Below are 15061 nucleotides of genomic sequence, written 5' to 3'. Positions count from 1 at the left end.
TACATGCAGCAGAGCTTGCCCACAGGTGGCTACTCATCATGCCAGGTGGAAGGTAGCTGGGAGCTGGAGCCAGAGCTTCATACACTGAGCAAGAGCCACCTGGCTGAAGCTTCCCCCTTGCACAAAGCAGTGTGGCAGGAGCAGCAGCAGGAGCAGCAGACACAGCTGGAGGCGAGGAGAGGTGAGGGGAGTACACACAGCTGGAGGTGAGGGGTGGACTTGCCTGGGCCCCAGCCAACATGCAGCTTCCAGCGGAGCTGTTCCTGGTGCAGCTGCAGCTGGTCTGGTGCTGCTGTGCTCCCCTTGCCTCCAGAGGCAGCTCCTCCTCCTGCTCCTGCCCCTGCTGCACCACTTTGGGTGGATGGGTTGAGGGGAAGCTTCAGCCTAGCATCTCCCACTGGTGGTGAGGTGAGCAGAGTAGCATCTGGCCAGCTTCAGCTACACCAGGAATGGCCCCACCAGAAGCTGGGGCCGGGCCAGTGAATGCTACTGGTTGCACTGCCCTGGTGGGAGTGGATGGGTCCCAGCCCCATGCAAAGCACCACAAGGGCAGCTGTGGGCCAACTCCAGTCAGTTGGTGGGCTGAATTTGGCCTGTGGGCCATATTTTGTGCACCCCTGTATTAGAACATCTTTAAACTGCTAACAGACAGGTATGACATCCATTTTAGCATGCAATTTGATGATAAAACCATCTATTAGTACAGTACTTGACTATTTGGATCATGACATAATAACAATTGACCGAAGTATTGACTCCGCATGGTCATTTTATTGTAACATTGAAAAAGCATACCCTACTAAAAATTTATGAATTAAGCACAACATGGGAATTTTGCAACTTAAAAGGTTTTCATGACAAGGTGAGACTTTTTTGCTGGTGCACACATTACTGCATTTTTCTGGTGCACACATTACTGCATTTTGTCAAGGAAACATCACTTATAGATACAGGTGCTAGAAAAGGCACATTAAATTAATGCACCATACCACCCATGTAGACACTGACCAGGAGCAAATTGTTTCTGGTCAGCCTAAGCAGCAAGGGGACACATTGCTGCCTGACTAAGCCAGGAGCTGAGGGAAGCTGTCCCTGGTTCCACGGGCAATGCCCAGCCCCATGGAGTTCAGGGTCGGCTGCAGCTGGTGCTCCCAGGAGAAGTGCGTGTGGGTCTGAGCCACCATCTGGGGACATGGTGGCTGTGGCACCCATACTGTACCTGTCCTTTCTTCTCCCAGGAGCTGTAGTTTCCCCCAGGAGCTGAGATCACAGTGGAGTGGGGCCTGGAGCTTCCCCAGCTGTGATTTCCCCTGGTAGGTGTGATCGCAGTGACAGTGGGGCCTGGGGCTTCCCTGCAGTGTGGGTCCTGCAGCTAAGGGGGAAGCACAGAGCAGCAGGAACAACACAGCAGCCCCAGGGCTGGGAACTACCCTTGCACTGCTGAGCAGCCAATCCTGTCCCCAGCTGGGCTGTCTGGGCCCCTGTTCCCCTGAAGTACCTGCTATAAGAGCAGAGCCCAGCCTGGCCTGTCATTAGCCATGCCTGGCTCTGGGACTTCTGCAGAGCAGGGCTCCTCACTGGTGTGGGCTGTTTGTGAGTCTCAGGTAGAAAGCAAGGAGCAGGCAGGCATGGGGATGCAGGGGCTGGGCACACCAGCAGTTGCTTACCTGTTGCCAAGAGCTCTGCAGATGCACTGGGCACAGCCCCACACTGGCGTGGTAACCACGCAGGAGGTGGCAGGGCCAAAGGATTAGATAGCCCAGAGTCCTAGACAAGGTTGCTCCTGTTAGGCGCAATTCTGTGCCCAACATAGGTGCATGTATAGATGCACTCCCGGGCAAAGTTTAACGAGTTTAAATTTACTGCTCATTACATTCAGGTGTATGAATTGCACATGTAGACTTGCCCACAGAGACTAGTAGTAAAACTAGCTGAAATCCTTTTAACTACATATTTGGTGAGTTTGTTTCATTTTGGCAGGTGCAGGGAGAAACCTTAGCAGTGGGTGAATCTACATGGGACACTTTACTGCATATTAGACTAATCTAATTAACTGTGCAATAAAGTGTCACTGTCTGCATGTGCATAGCAATTACTGCACAGTAGATTTAGTCTAATATGCCCTCTTCTAGTATCTGTAGATACAAACACTCAAAATCAGTGCATTAAAACTAATGCACCAAAGCACATATGTAGATGCTGACCAGGAGCAAATTGCTCCTAATCAGCCTAAGCAGGAGGGGCCACAGGAGGCAGGAAGAGCTGTGCTGACTTGGTAGGATGCTGCCTGCCACCCATGTGGAGATTGGGAGCTTTTCCAATCTCCACAGGCCTTGAAGAGATGTCCCAGCAGCAAGGATAGCTCTCCCAGCCATGTGGATAATTGGGATAAGCCCAGGGAGCCAGAGCAGGGTAGAAGCAGCCCCAGATGGAACTTCTCCCATTTGGAACAAATTTGCTTCTGATGGGCACATGTTCAGATGTGTGCAGAAGCACAGTTTAATGTGCCTGTATTTTCTGTGTAGTAAATTCAGGTGCATTAATTGTATGTGTAGACATACCAAGTTTTTACAAGTTCAGTTTTGGAGATACAGGAAGACTAGTCCATGAGGAAAAAGGGAAAGCAGTAAAGTAGGAGGAGCAAAATGTCATCTGTCCCAGGTTTAATCATCTGCCCAAAGAAACAATAAGCCATTCTGCCCCAGCTTACATGATAGCACAAAGGGGAAAAAAATCAACATAAAATCCTGGTATTGGTTGTATTGGTATTGGTTGTATACACTTGAAACTTAATTTGGATTAAAATAGGGCAAGAATTCAAGGTGCAACAGCTTTTCCCTGAATAATTCCCACTATGTGAATCCTCTCGTTTCAGTGTAAATGTTCAAACGTGATAGGAATTACTCCATATTTAGACAATACTATCTTAACACAGAGTCTACAGTTGGGCAGAAAGACTGAGCAGAAAGCTTCCCTTTTTTGCTTATTGAATATACTTGTTCTCTAGAGAAGATGAAGATCTCATTTAGAATCCCCTTTGCAGTAATACAAAATCGGCGTGTTCTGATGCACCCACATATACAGTGTATCAACAAGATAAGGACTTGTTCCAGTTGGCTGATTTTTCTAGTGTTTGGCCGCTAGTTGTGGGCCCACATTAGTATGTGGGAAGCAGTCAGATGGCAGATTGTCAGTTTTAAAGACAGACGGTAACAGTGTTTTGCTAGCTGTACAGAGTTTTTCTGAAACTGACCATGCTAAGCACGGCTATAAAAGTTCCTCCAGTGGTGACACCCCACTCTTACAAAATCTATAAATACAATGTATAAGGGCATGTGTAAATGAAATGGGGGCCCTAAATTCAAGTGGTGGATTTCTAAAAACACCACTCCAATTTAGGGTGAAGTAAACCCCTGTGTCATGTACACCCGTATCTTATCTACCTCTCCAGCTGTGGGGAGGGGAGAGCAAGCTGCCAGCAGGTGGAGTGGCCCCTGGGCTCTGGGCTGCGGGGGGAGGGAGGGGGACTGGTGTTTCCCTCTACTGCAGCGGTGGCTCCCCCCAGGCAGCACCTGCCCACAGGCACCCGGCTTGGGCAGTCCCAGGAGACACCACAGCTGCAGAGGGAAGGACTGGGCCCTGTGCAGCTCATGCAGGCATGTAGGCTCTATGGGGGAAAGAAAAAGATCAGGCTCGCTGCCTTTTTTTCCTTTGGTGGAGCCTGCCTTCCCAGGCTGCTGCCAGGCTGCCTGTACATGCTGTTTGAACATCCCCTGAGCTGCACAGAGCCCAGTGCTTCAATCTGTGGCTGTAGGCCAGCAAACTAAAGCTCCTTGGAGGTATTTTAGTTTGCTGTGCCCCAAAGTCATTTAAGGCACATTACACCGCTGAATGTGCTACAGCAGCTGGAATTAATACATAATATGCTGCCTGTGCATGCAAACACCAACACCATTAAAGTGGAGCAAAAGCATTTAACCTACTTTAAAGTGTTGTGCACATCTGCCCCTCATTTTGTCTCCACATGCCCTAAATGCCTGTCTTCATGGATTGAACACCAATGTAAATTCATTATGTTGTATAACTAAGAAGATTTCCTTTGTCCAATACGCAACTTTTTAGATCTCATACATTATCTGAAGTGGTAGATGTAGATAATAGATGTAGATAAAAGCTTAATAAAAGCTATTGCATAGAAAACATACTGAAGCAGCATTGAAAGAAAAATCAATCCCTTTGGTGGGTGGGAGGTCTGGAAAGTCATTAAATCCTTTCATTCCTGATAACTAATAATAAGAATCCATTTACTGAAGTGGTAGAGGCCAGTGTTCAGTAACTGCAAACTGTAACAGCATAGGGAACAATATTCTTTGGGTTGGCCCTTACTGCCAAAAAAACAGGTGAGGTCTTTCTACAACAAGATAATTAATGTGTGATAATTATCATGCTATTAAATCATAGTGGAGGCAAGGCAGAAGTATTTTTATCACAATATAGCTAAGCAAGGGCATAAAGTATAAATTGTAGTTTTATTCAATAGAACTATATAAAAGTATAGATCTTTGTCTTCTCTGGGATTTTGCAGCAAGATAGGTAAAGCATATCAGTGACCTTGCTGTGAAAGTGCACATTTTTGGCGGTGAAGTTACATCCAAATTTCAACCTGAAACATGGGTTCTCCAACCTTTTCTTTCACTAGATGTGCAATACAGGGTTGATCAGTTCTAAGTAGAGATAAGACTCTCCATTGTTACAATAATGGATAAATCAGACTTGGGTACAGGGAACATAAGTAAGCTCTTTAAAATTTCCTTCTCTTCTGCAAACTTTACAGTTGCAAAAATGGCTTTGCTTTTTGCTGTTTTAACTTTAGTTTAAAATACAAAGACAGCATTTTAAATAGAGAAAATAAATTTACCAAGCTGCAAATTACCTTCTTCTTCCTCTAAACCCACCCCTTGAAGAAGGATTGAGAAAAAGAATTACATCAATTTTCCCTCTATTTAAGAAGATGGGAGGGGAGGGGGCCATTTCTTAACACCCACAAGAGTAAGGAATGGATATATTACATCAAACAGAGCATTAAAGTGCCACACAATTATCAGCAGGGATCCTGGTTTTCTCTAATAAAAAAATCTTCCCATTTTTCAGATTAAAAAAGTAACCCCAAACCCATATTTTTCCGTGATTAAAATGAAACACCACTATATATATGGTGGCCATGGGGAGACCCCCTTCCCACCCCAGTCAGTGACATTGGCCATGGGGGAATCCCCCACCTGTTGCTGACTGGTTGCTGTGGGGGCACATGGCCCCTCTGACTAAGGTGGCACCGGTTGCCTATGCAGGTCAGTATATGAAACAAGCCATATTACAGGATGATTTGAGACATTTGAGATACAGATGGAATGCAATATGTAGTTCATTTTGATCAGTGTACAAAAGGGGGTTGGAAAGTATAGGAACTTTGTAGCAGCCTAGAGGAATCTGCGTGGGGTTGTGCCAACTACCTTGTCACAAGTAAAAGTTCCTTAATGTCTTAGCTCCTTGGTAGGCCAAAACATATTAGGATTGTGCTTGTAGGCAATAAACCTGGCTGAATCTTTGCCACTGAACTAAGCCTGAGGTCATTTTTTAAGACAAGATTGGTGCTGGAAACTCTTGGCTGTGATTGCAGTTCTTGAGACTTCAGCACTGACAGCACATCAATAATACTTGAAGAAGACAACAGCAACAGTAACACATGACAACTTATAATAACAGCTGATTTCTAGCCACCTAAGAAGTTAGTCTGGGGGCTACGTATATCACACTTGAATTTAGGCACCTGAATTCTGCCTAAGTCCTGTTTTAAGCACCTAAGTTTTTTGTGGATTTAGGCCTGAATGCCTGATTTGGCTTCCTTAAAAACAAGATAAAAGCAGTAAGTAGGACTATGTGCATTTTAAAATGTAACGTTTCCTATAATTTTTGCCAGTGTACCAGGGTAACCGTTCTGAAAAACAAAGTCCCCTCTTTATTCAGAGAATATACATAGCCCAGGTTTACCATGACTAACATTTTATAAACATCCGCACATACAGCTGAACAAGCAAAACCTGAAGCCATGAATCCAGACAGGTAAAAGCTAGGCTGAAAAGCAAACAGTAACAACTCTTACTTTGCCATTAAGCTACTCTTAGTGCTGACCACAGGAGACAGGACAAATATCTACTAGTGTTATGATAAAAGAAGTTAAAATTGATGATCACATCTTGTTCATACCCTGCTCTTCCTCATGTATTTTAGAAGCCACTGGCAACCTTCCCTAAGTCAGAAGCAGAGGCACAGCCAGTTCCTTCATCTCCCAGGGCAGAAGAAGGTGGTATGCTGACCACTGTAGACCAGGGGCGGTGAGGGGAAGGGAAGCCTTACTGCCTGGGCTCTCTGCTGCAGCTGTTGCAGGGTTGGGTGGCAGCAACCCAGTAACACGAGCTCTCCAAAAGCTGCATCTGCTGTTGGATGCAGGGCTGCACCTCTGCCCAGAGGTGGAGGGGAGCACCATTCTACTCTTCCCACGTATACCCTGCCCCCTAGATATAGTGAAGTCCTGCATGTGGGTGTGTATGGTTATTTGCTATGGCAAAGACTCTAGGAGGGGTTTTGGTGGCCCCTTATAGTCAGAACCTGGGCTACTGCCCCACTCACTCACTCTAGTTACGTTACTGGGTAGAAGCTGGGACTGGTATTTCCAAACACTGTTCAGTTTCAGCTGAAGCTATTAAATCATGAAAGAAACAAGTTCCCATTAGACTTGCCTCTCCTAACTGCAACACACCAACCTTGTTCATATCAAAAGTGGCCAAGTTTTAGACTTATAAGACAAAACTATTGCCTCTTGGAAGTCACTGGCAAAACTCCCTTTGGCCACTAGGCTAAGTCTTCACCTATAAATATATTAAGGCTTATTTTAAATATATTTATATAAATGCTTCAGCATTAAGAAATGGAAGGATTATTCTTGTGTATTTGCATTCAGTATGATCAGTGGGAGTAATTTTTCATCAACACCAGTGAGTACAAGCATATTAATGTGATGTTGCCATAAAGTCACCCACAAGTGTAGTATATATATTCTATTCAAGAAGCTGTCTGATCATTTTTGGTGTTTTATGATGAGATTCTCCCAAGCAAGTTTCTGGCAGAAACATTGCTGTGTGAGTACATTAGTGTTACTCTGGAGTCAGATTAAGGCAGCTGGAATAAAGCAAGTCCAAGAAGCAACATGTGTTTCCTTCCAGTGTGGATAAACAAAACATTACAGCAGTTATTTGTAAAGAAGGGTAAAACTGCTAGTAATGATTCAGGCAGGATAAATGAGAGCAATTTAGGCACACTGAGCTCTGGTGGAAGATTAGTGTACACTTTTCCCTTTCCCTCCATCCATCTGCAGGGCAACTGAGAAGAGTTTTTAAGAAGCTTTGGTTGACTTTCTGACAAATATAATGAAACACCTGTTAACTCAAATGTGGTATGGAAGACCTGGTAAAATGATTTTTTTTGTATTGCCAAACGTACTTCCTTTGGCTTGTGCTCAGCTTATGTGAAGCACATGGCAAACAAGTCACAGGTGGGGAAAACAGAATCAGGCCACCCTGAAGAACTTTAGGCAAGCCCTAAACTGAGTGTGGCAACAGGGCAGACAGCTCTGTGACAGTCTGAGGAAAACTGGGATGGAATATGTACTGCATAAAAAGCAAGGACCCAAAAAAGAACACCTGATATCAAAAGCTTGTCGCAATTATATAGTTGGTCCAGTAAAAGATATGGCAGAAAACCTTGACTTCTTGTATTTTTCCTAGGCCATCCTAGCTACTACAACACTCCAATCCTACTATAAGTTGTAAGGGCTTTTGACATTGCCGTTCTTCTGGAGAGCACTGTTCTATCTCTCTTTAATGAAGAGGCGAAATACCTGTCCTTTGAATAAGGCTGCCATTAGGGGATTCAAGACTGTATCATCAACTTCCAGATGATGTTCAAGGTACAGATTTTTGCTGCTTTTGCTCAGTGAATAGGGACCTTCTTGTAGAGGGGCTTCTGTGACTGCAATTGTCTGGCCTTGGCTTCAAATCCAGGGCCTTAGCCTATCCAAGAGAGCTACTTATCCCAGTCTGTCACCACCCCAAACAAGCAGCTAAGTGGACATAGGGGGTCAGAACTTTCCATCAGGGCCTACCCACGCACACACTCCCTGCCACCAGAGGGTGGGCAACGCTTCAGTTGAATCTGTGCCTCTTCCGGTAAGAACGTTTGACCTGGAAGAAGAAGTGTCCAGGCAACAGGGCTCAACCTGTACTCAGGCTGCTTTGCCTTTGGCTTATGCCTCTGCCAGCTTCCTGATTGATTCTCTGGCTACCCGATCTGGCTCGCACATGGACCCTGAGTTTGGCCTGACCCTTTAGCCCCTTAACCCAATTCCTGGTTTAATCCCTTGGTTGCCTGACCCAGCTGGTCTTCAGACCCTGCATTCTGCCTGACTCTCTGGATCTTTGACTTGGCTTCTTAGATAGATCTCCGAGCTTCTGGCTTCTATTTCTATTAAGAGAAATAGAGGACATAAAGGCATCCGGTTTCATATCAACAGAAGACAACCAGACTGTCCTCTATGTTGGCCACTCTACCCATGATAGTAATATACATTATAGCGAACAGTCTGAAAAATATTCAGAGAAAACATTTCAGAGAAGAAGGCATACCCATGTCAGAGACCATCATCTCACAGACCTGTTAGTCACAAGAGAAGTCAGCACTATAAAATACTTGTTTGTTCCCTATGCTTTCCGTGTGCAACTACAAATAGAGAGAAAGAGGTAGTTAACCATGTTAGTCTGAAGTTAGACAGAAGGCAGGGCAGTACGGCATCTTAGAGAATAACATATTAGTTTTAGATGAGTTAGTCTATAAGGTGCTACACTGCCCTGCTTTCTGCCTATGTACAACTATGAGAGCCATCTCCTACTTTCTGGCAATCACTCCAGCTGGAGCCAATTAGAGTCTTCCAGACAAAAGGCAGGCAGGATATTTGTTTCATATTAGGTAAATTTTGGCTTCCTCTGGCTTTCATAGGACAAGCAAAAGAACTTTTAGGTTAAAGAAATGTGTTCTGAACCTGAAATTAGATCCAAGAAGGCAGACCCTTTAAATTCAGTGGGCTTCTGCTTGACACCAATAGAGCTTGGAATCATAGAATCACAGAATCAATGAGTCGGAAGGGACCTAGACAGATCATCGAGTCCGACCCCCTGCCATGGGCAGGAATGAGCACTGGGGGTGGCAGGAGTCATAAGACCCCAGCCAGGTGCCTACCCAGTCTCCTCTTGAAGATCTCCAGGGAAGGTGAGAGCACCATGGAGGCCCCCAACCATATGAGTAGCCCTCCTCTGGACCCTCTCCAGGTTCTCCACGTCCCTCTTGAAGTGCGGCGCCCAGAACTGGACACAGTACTCCAGCTGCAGCCTGACCAGCACCGCATAGATGGGGAGCAAGACCTCTCTGGACCTGTTAGTGATGCCCCTGTTGATGCATGACAGGTTGCGGTTGGCTCTGCCTATTGCTTCATCATATAGGTGACTCATATTCATCCTGGAGTCAATCATGACTCCAAGATCCCTCTCTGCCTCTTTAGCTCAAGAAAAGGCTAAAGAATGCAAGGCTAAAGGAAAGGCTAAAGAATGCAAGATCAGGCCCCAAATTAGTAATTCAGTGAAAAGAAGCAAGAATCTAATGTTTGGGAATATCTTCCATGTGATTGATTTGATAATTATTCATCACACCCAGCATGGATTATTTCAGGGTATTTTATTGATGGAATTTATTAAAGCATTAAATTTTAAACAGTACTCTGAAAGATAGTATCATTTAGAGAAGGAACCCAGAATGGGGGATAAAATCCTTCAAAGGTGGCAGAAAAAGTAATGGCATTTTAGATGGAAAAATGGTACTTGTTAGCACACTGTTGATGCATCAGTATTTTAGCTGTAGACCCTTATTTCCAAGGCTGTTACAACAATTCACTACAGATGAAATTGTATTACCAGACTTTTGGATCTATTGAAGTGTAATCAGTCAGTGAAACATTAGAAAAAACCTTTCTCCAACAGCATGTCCCAGAAGAAAAATAGCCCATGCCTGCTAAAAATTCCTCTGCTCTCACTGCTTTTCCCATCTAATACTTCTATGATCCCATATTTATGAAAAACCTCCTCCATACAGGAGAGCTGTGGATGCAGTCATCCCTAAGTGTGCCTCTTTCCCAAGTTAATGATGAGATGATGGGAAGAGCAGCATAAGCAGTAAATCTTCTGGGAGTACACCTCCCCTGCCTCTACAGCTTGAAGCTGGTACACGTAGGGCCTTTGCCAAGCGCCACTATGGGCCACAGTGGGAATATTCACACCTGCAGCAAAACTATGTTGGTTCACAGCAAGGAGGTAATATGTCTTCCATCTAACACACAAGTTATGCCCTGGTGTAAATGGACACAATTTCAGAGAAGTCAGAGTTTAGCCTAGTTAAACTAGGTTACAGCAGTTTATATTGTATAGATTTTATGGGCACATAGGTCTGACTGAGCAACCTCAGTGCTCATGGCAGACACTTGGACCTTACTGGAGAAACTTAGCACTACATTGGGTAAAACCCATATCTGTAGAAGCTACATGTTCCAGTTGTGAGGCAAATGTGCAATTAATTTGAATTAACACACACGAAGAGTGATACCTGGATATGAAATAACCTGCAGCGATCAAGCCTTTGCTATATGGATGAACTTCAGTTTTCAGTTTCATTCCAGATAATGGGAGATAGAGTTAAAAATGTTCTTCTAACACCCTAGAATGCTGATGGTGTTTATGATAAGGAAGTGGCAAAATAATTTCTGCTAAACTCTAATGAGTTTCCTAGCTTCCTCTATTCTCTGATAACATGTCGACAGGTCTGTCTTCAAGGTGCAAAGGAATCTGAAAATCCTATATACTAAGAGCTACTTATAATAAGGCAAAGGAATTTCTTTTCTACTTTGGAGCAAAAACACATACTAAGGAATGATACAAAATAAGGTAGTTCTGTATTACAGATATTATTATCTATAATGTCATGCAAGCTAGAGGGCTTTGGGGGGGAAGGAATAATTCCAACTATTACTTCAGGTTTTTTAATGGAATAGATTTGTGAAATGTAAAGGGCTCAGTTTATTTTTTTTATGATTTTATAGCATTTCCTCAAGAACTCAATTTTCTCTTAAAAAATGTATGGCACTTTCAACAATGTACTGAAGTTCGGCACAGCTTCATGTTTCATTATCTGGATTGCCAGCAAGCTTATAAGCATAGTTTTTTCTGGAGCAAGTTCAAGTTGGGTTGGTTGAATTGCAGCACATAATATCTGGTTAACCTAAAGTCACATGCTATTTCCTCATACTTCCTGATTGGCTCAACTCAGAAGAGGCCATTTTTGTTCATGCTATGTCCCTAAAAGGTCCCAAAGGGGCCAACAGACCCAATCTAGCATACACTGAAGAGATAGGTACTCTGTTTTGACATCAGAAAGCAATGGATAAGCTTACAGATTACTTTTCCCCAAGAAAACAATGCTAGATGGGAAAGGGAAGGTGATCGGGGTAGCTGAGTGGATAAGGAACAACCTTTGGAAAAGAAGAACCTTCCTAAAACATCCAATTCTATATCAAGGTTCCAATTTAAAAACCATTTTTGTCCCAGCTCTGTTTTAAGTCTCTCAACCACAGCTGTCCTTATGTACAAGTCATCATCTTGCAGCTGGAAGACAGCAGCAAAATTTTTCTTTTGGCTCCCATTTATTTAATTTAATTCCTCCACTCCAGGTGGCACTAATATAAAGTTATCTCTTAGCAGCAAACCTACCCAGAGGAACTGGGGAAACACTGCACCTTTTGAATTTTCCTGTAACCATGTACCCAGGAGTAGGATTTCCTCTGACAGGCTTTAGCTTTTAGAATAGTTTTAAGTAATGAGCTCCTTATAGCTTGAAGAGGCCTTGAGCAGTTAAGGACAATCTTCAGCTAATTTAATGGTGCTCAGTGTTCCAACTTAGTTTTCAATGTATCATCCCCAAACACCCATAATTTTAATCTTGCTGAACAGTTTTACTTCCCTGTTCATTATTTAGTGACGAGACAGAAGTAAGACCCGTTCCTAGCTTCAGCTCTTTTAGCTAAGTGAGCTCAGATATTTCATTTGCAACATAGGAGCAAAGTATATTTTTTCCTCCAAAACATGAAATGCTATGGTGACTAGGCTGAGACAGCTGAAAGTTTTAAAGGAATTACCTTTGAGATGAGAACAAGCATAACATTCCACCCCAAAATCAAGTTAGGAGAGCTATTAGGAACTGAAAATGGAAAATATGAACAGATATCTGAACTCAAGCTTAAGTGTAACAACTGGTGGCTGTGGCCACTATACATGTAAAGCAATACAGCATCATAGGAAAGTAGGGCTGAAAGAGAACCTCACAAAGCTATCTGGTCCATCCACTTGCTCAAGGCAGGATCATTCCCAACTAAACCATTCCAGGCAAGTGTCTGTCTAACCTGCTCTTGAAAATGGAGATCCCACAGTTTCTGTAGGTAGCCTGTTCCAGTGTTTGAACACCCTCCTAGTCAGGAAGTTCCTTTTAATCTCCACATTAAATTTCTCATGCTTCATCTTGAGGTTATTGCTTCTAGTCCTGTCCCTTATGGCCACAGAAAAATGTCCATCTCCCCTCATTTCTGTAAATCCCCTTCAGGTATTTGAAGATTGTTATTAAATCCCTCTTCACCCTCCTCTTCTCAGAATAACCCTACTTCTTTCAGCCTTTCCTCAGAAGTCTTGCCTTTCAGGCCCCTAATCAGTTTTGCTGCTCTGAACTGGACTAGTTCCTGATACAGTTGTTTTAGAACTTGAATTCCAGGGTGGCACTATAGCAGTGTTACATCCTATACAGCAGAGTGTCCAGCCCCCGCTGGTCTAACTACTGGAAGAGTAAATTCAGGCTGTAACTTTGTAACACAGTGTACTGCTCCTAGACTGCTGCCTATGGGCTGAAAAACCTACTTTTCTATATCTTTCTCTGGTGAGCAGGGTGGTTCTGATAAATGCAGAATCTATGCCATCAGTTCCTGAAAAAAATCTCAATTTTTTTTATTTTTGAAAATTAATTTCCATTACCTTGGGACTCTGCCCAGTGGCTGCACAGTGAAACGAAGAAAACATTGGTCATTTTCCCTTCCAATAGAGAAGTTATAGATCAAATCAGTTTCATTTTGCTGTTGCTTGAGAATCTGTGAGCAGTAGCCCAGGCACTGGAATTGTTATACTCAGACTTACCAGCTGGTCCAAATGATCCCCGATCTTCTGCAGTATCCCTTGGCTGATAAATATAAGCCTTTGGCTAGTAAGTGTCTGATCTGTGTTTTATAGGCTTGGCTATGCCCATCAAGTATTAATACAGATCATGACAGTGGGTGCATCTACATGTGCAATTAATATGCAGAAATAAACTTTGGCACAGTTTATGCCAGAGCACAGCATATATATGTGCGCTCGGACCACAGCAATTTGAGCCGAGGTGGAACAGCCCTGGGTGGGCAGCAGACTGGGTGGGGGAGGAGGGTCAGCCCCAGGCACTAGGTCATGGAATTGGTAGAGGGGCTGGCTGGGGTACAAGAGCGTTCAAAGAGCAGAGCTGTGTGGCTAGGCAACAGTCCCCAACAGTACTATCTTACAGCAGTGAAAATTAGTTTGCTGCAGTCTAAAAGCATTGCACGTGTAGACTGTAACACTTTACACCACAGCAAATTAATCTACTGTGCAGTTAAGTGCACATGTAGATGCACCCAGAGTGTTTAAGGCAAACATCGCATTGTAGGAACCATCCAGATAGTGCAGATTACTCCTTCAGAGTTAGGTTGTTTATAACATTGTTTTAAAAAGGTGTGATTTCTCAATTCATAGTAAATGTACTGTATTCTTTGATTCCCCCTGGATTAACCAAAGCAGCAACCTGCATTCTAAATTCAAAGTCATCAGCAACACAAGTATGCTGTGATTAAAAATTACAACACCAATATCCTAAACTAGATTTTAATAGGTATTGTGATAAGAAAAGAGGCATTATTGGATTACCAGGCTTGAATTAATTTTCATTATCTTTCCTTCTTTCAATTAATTGTCCCTCCCCACCTCACCCCCGAGTCTTTCCTCCCTTCTTGTTCAGAGAATCCAACAAGACCTTATGGGCATTAGTGGAGAGGAAGGATAAATGGAATATAATGTTGGAGCAACAATTTACTTAAATGACTGAAGCCACATAAAGCTCTAAGTTAAAGAAATAAATTTGTCTTCTAAATTAATTGGAGACATTAGGAGAGAAAGTGCAAAAGGCCTGGAGAATGCACCTTTGTGATCAGCCTTATCTTTTAAATCTTAGGCATTATACCCAGTGTTAACCAATCCTTAAACAATTCTATGTAACCTCACTGTGCAGAGGTTGCAGAAGTCATATTTTTGAAGTCTGCCAGCAGGAAAAGATAAATCTTTAAAGAAAAATGGAAAGACATAAGAGGAAACGAAAGGGAAATGCAAATATTTGGCTCATAGATTTTATAGACAGGAAATCACTGGATTATCTTGTCTGCCCTCTTGCACATTACAGGCCATTAAGCATCATTTAGATTCCTTCTAAGAAGCTAAAATAGTTTAGTAACACAAAATATTTTAGTCTTTAAAGAACAAAAATGTAAGCCATAGCCAGAGAACAGGAGAGACCAGGGGTTCCTAATGCCTGAGGTCCTTGCAGTGTCAAGGAACCAATTAGGTGAGATATTTCCAAATGATACTTGTAGCAGACTGGGTTCCTATAGATGTTCAGGGAGCCAGTTCTGATGCACTGGAAACCCAGTGTGTCGGAGCTGACTCAATTAATCAAGTCTGCTGGAGCATGGAAATAAACGCACTCCAGCAGAATCTGGCATCACATGTATCAACATCCCTGTGCTGAA

The sequence above is a fragment of the Crocodylus porosus genome, unplaced genomic scaffold (assembly GCF_001723895.1).
Source record: "Crocodylus porosus isolate Cpor-Errol unplaced genomic scaffold, CroPor_comp1, whole genome shotgun sequence".
Taxonomy (NCBI): Eukaryota; Metazoa; Chordata; order Crocodylia; family Crocodylidae; genus Crocodylus; species Crocodylus porosus.
This window is presented reverse-complemented; position numbering follows the sequence as displayed.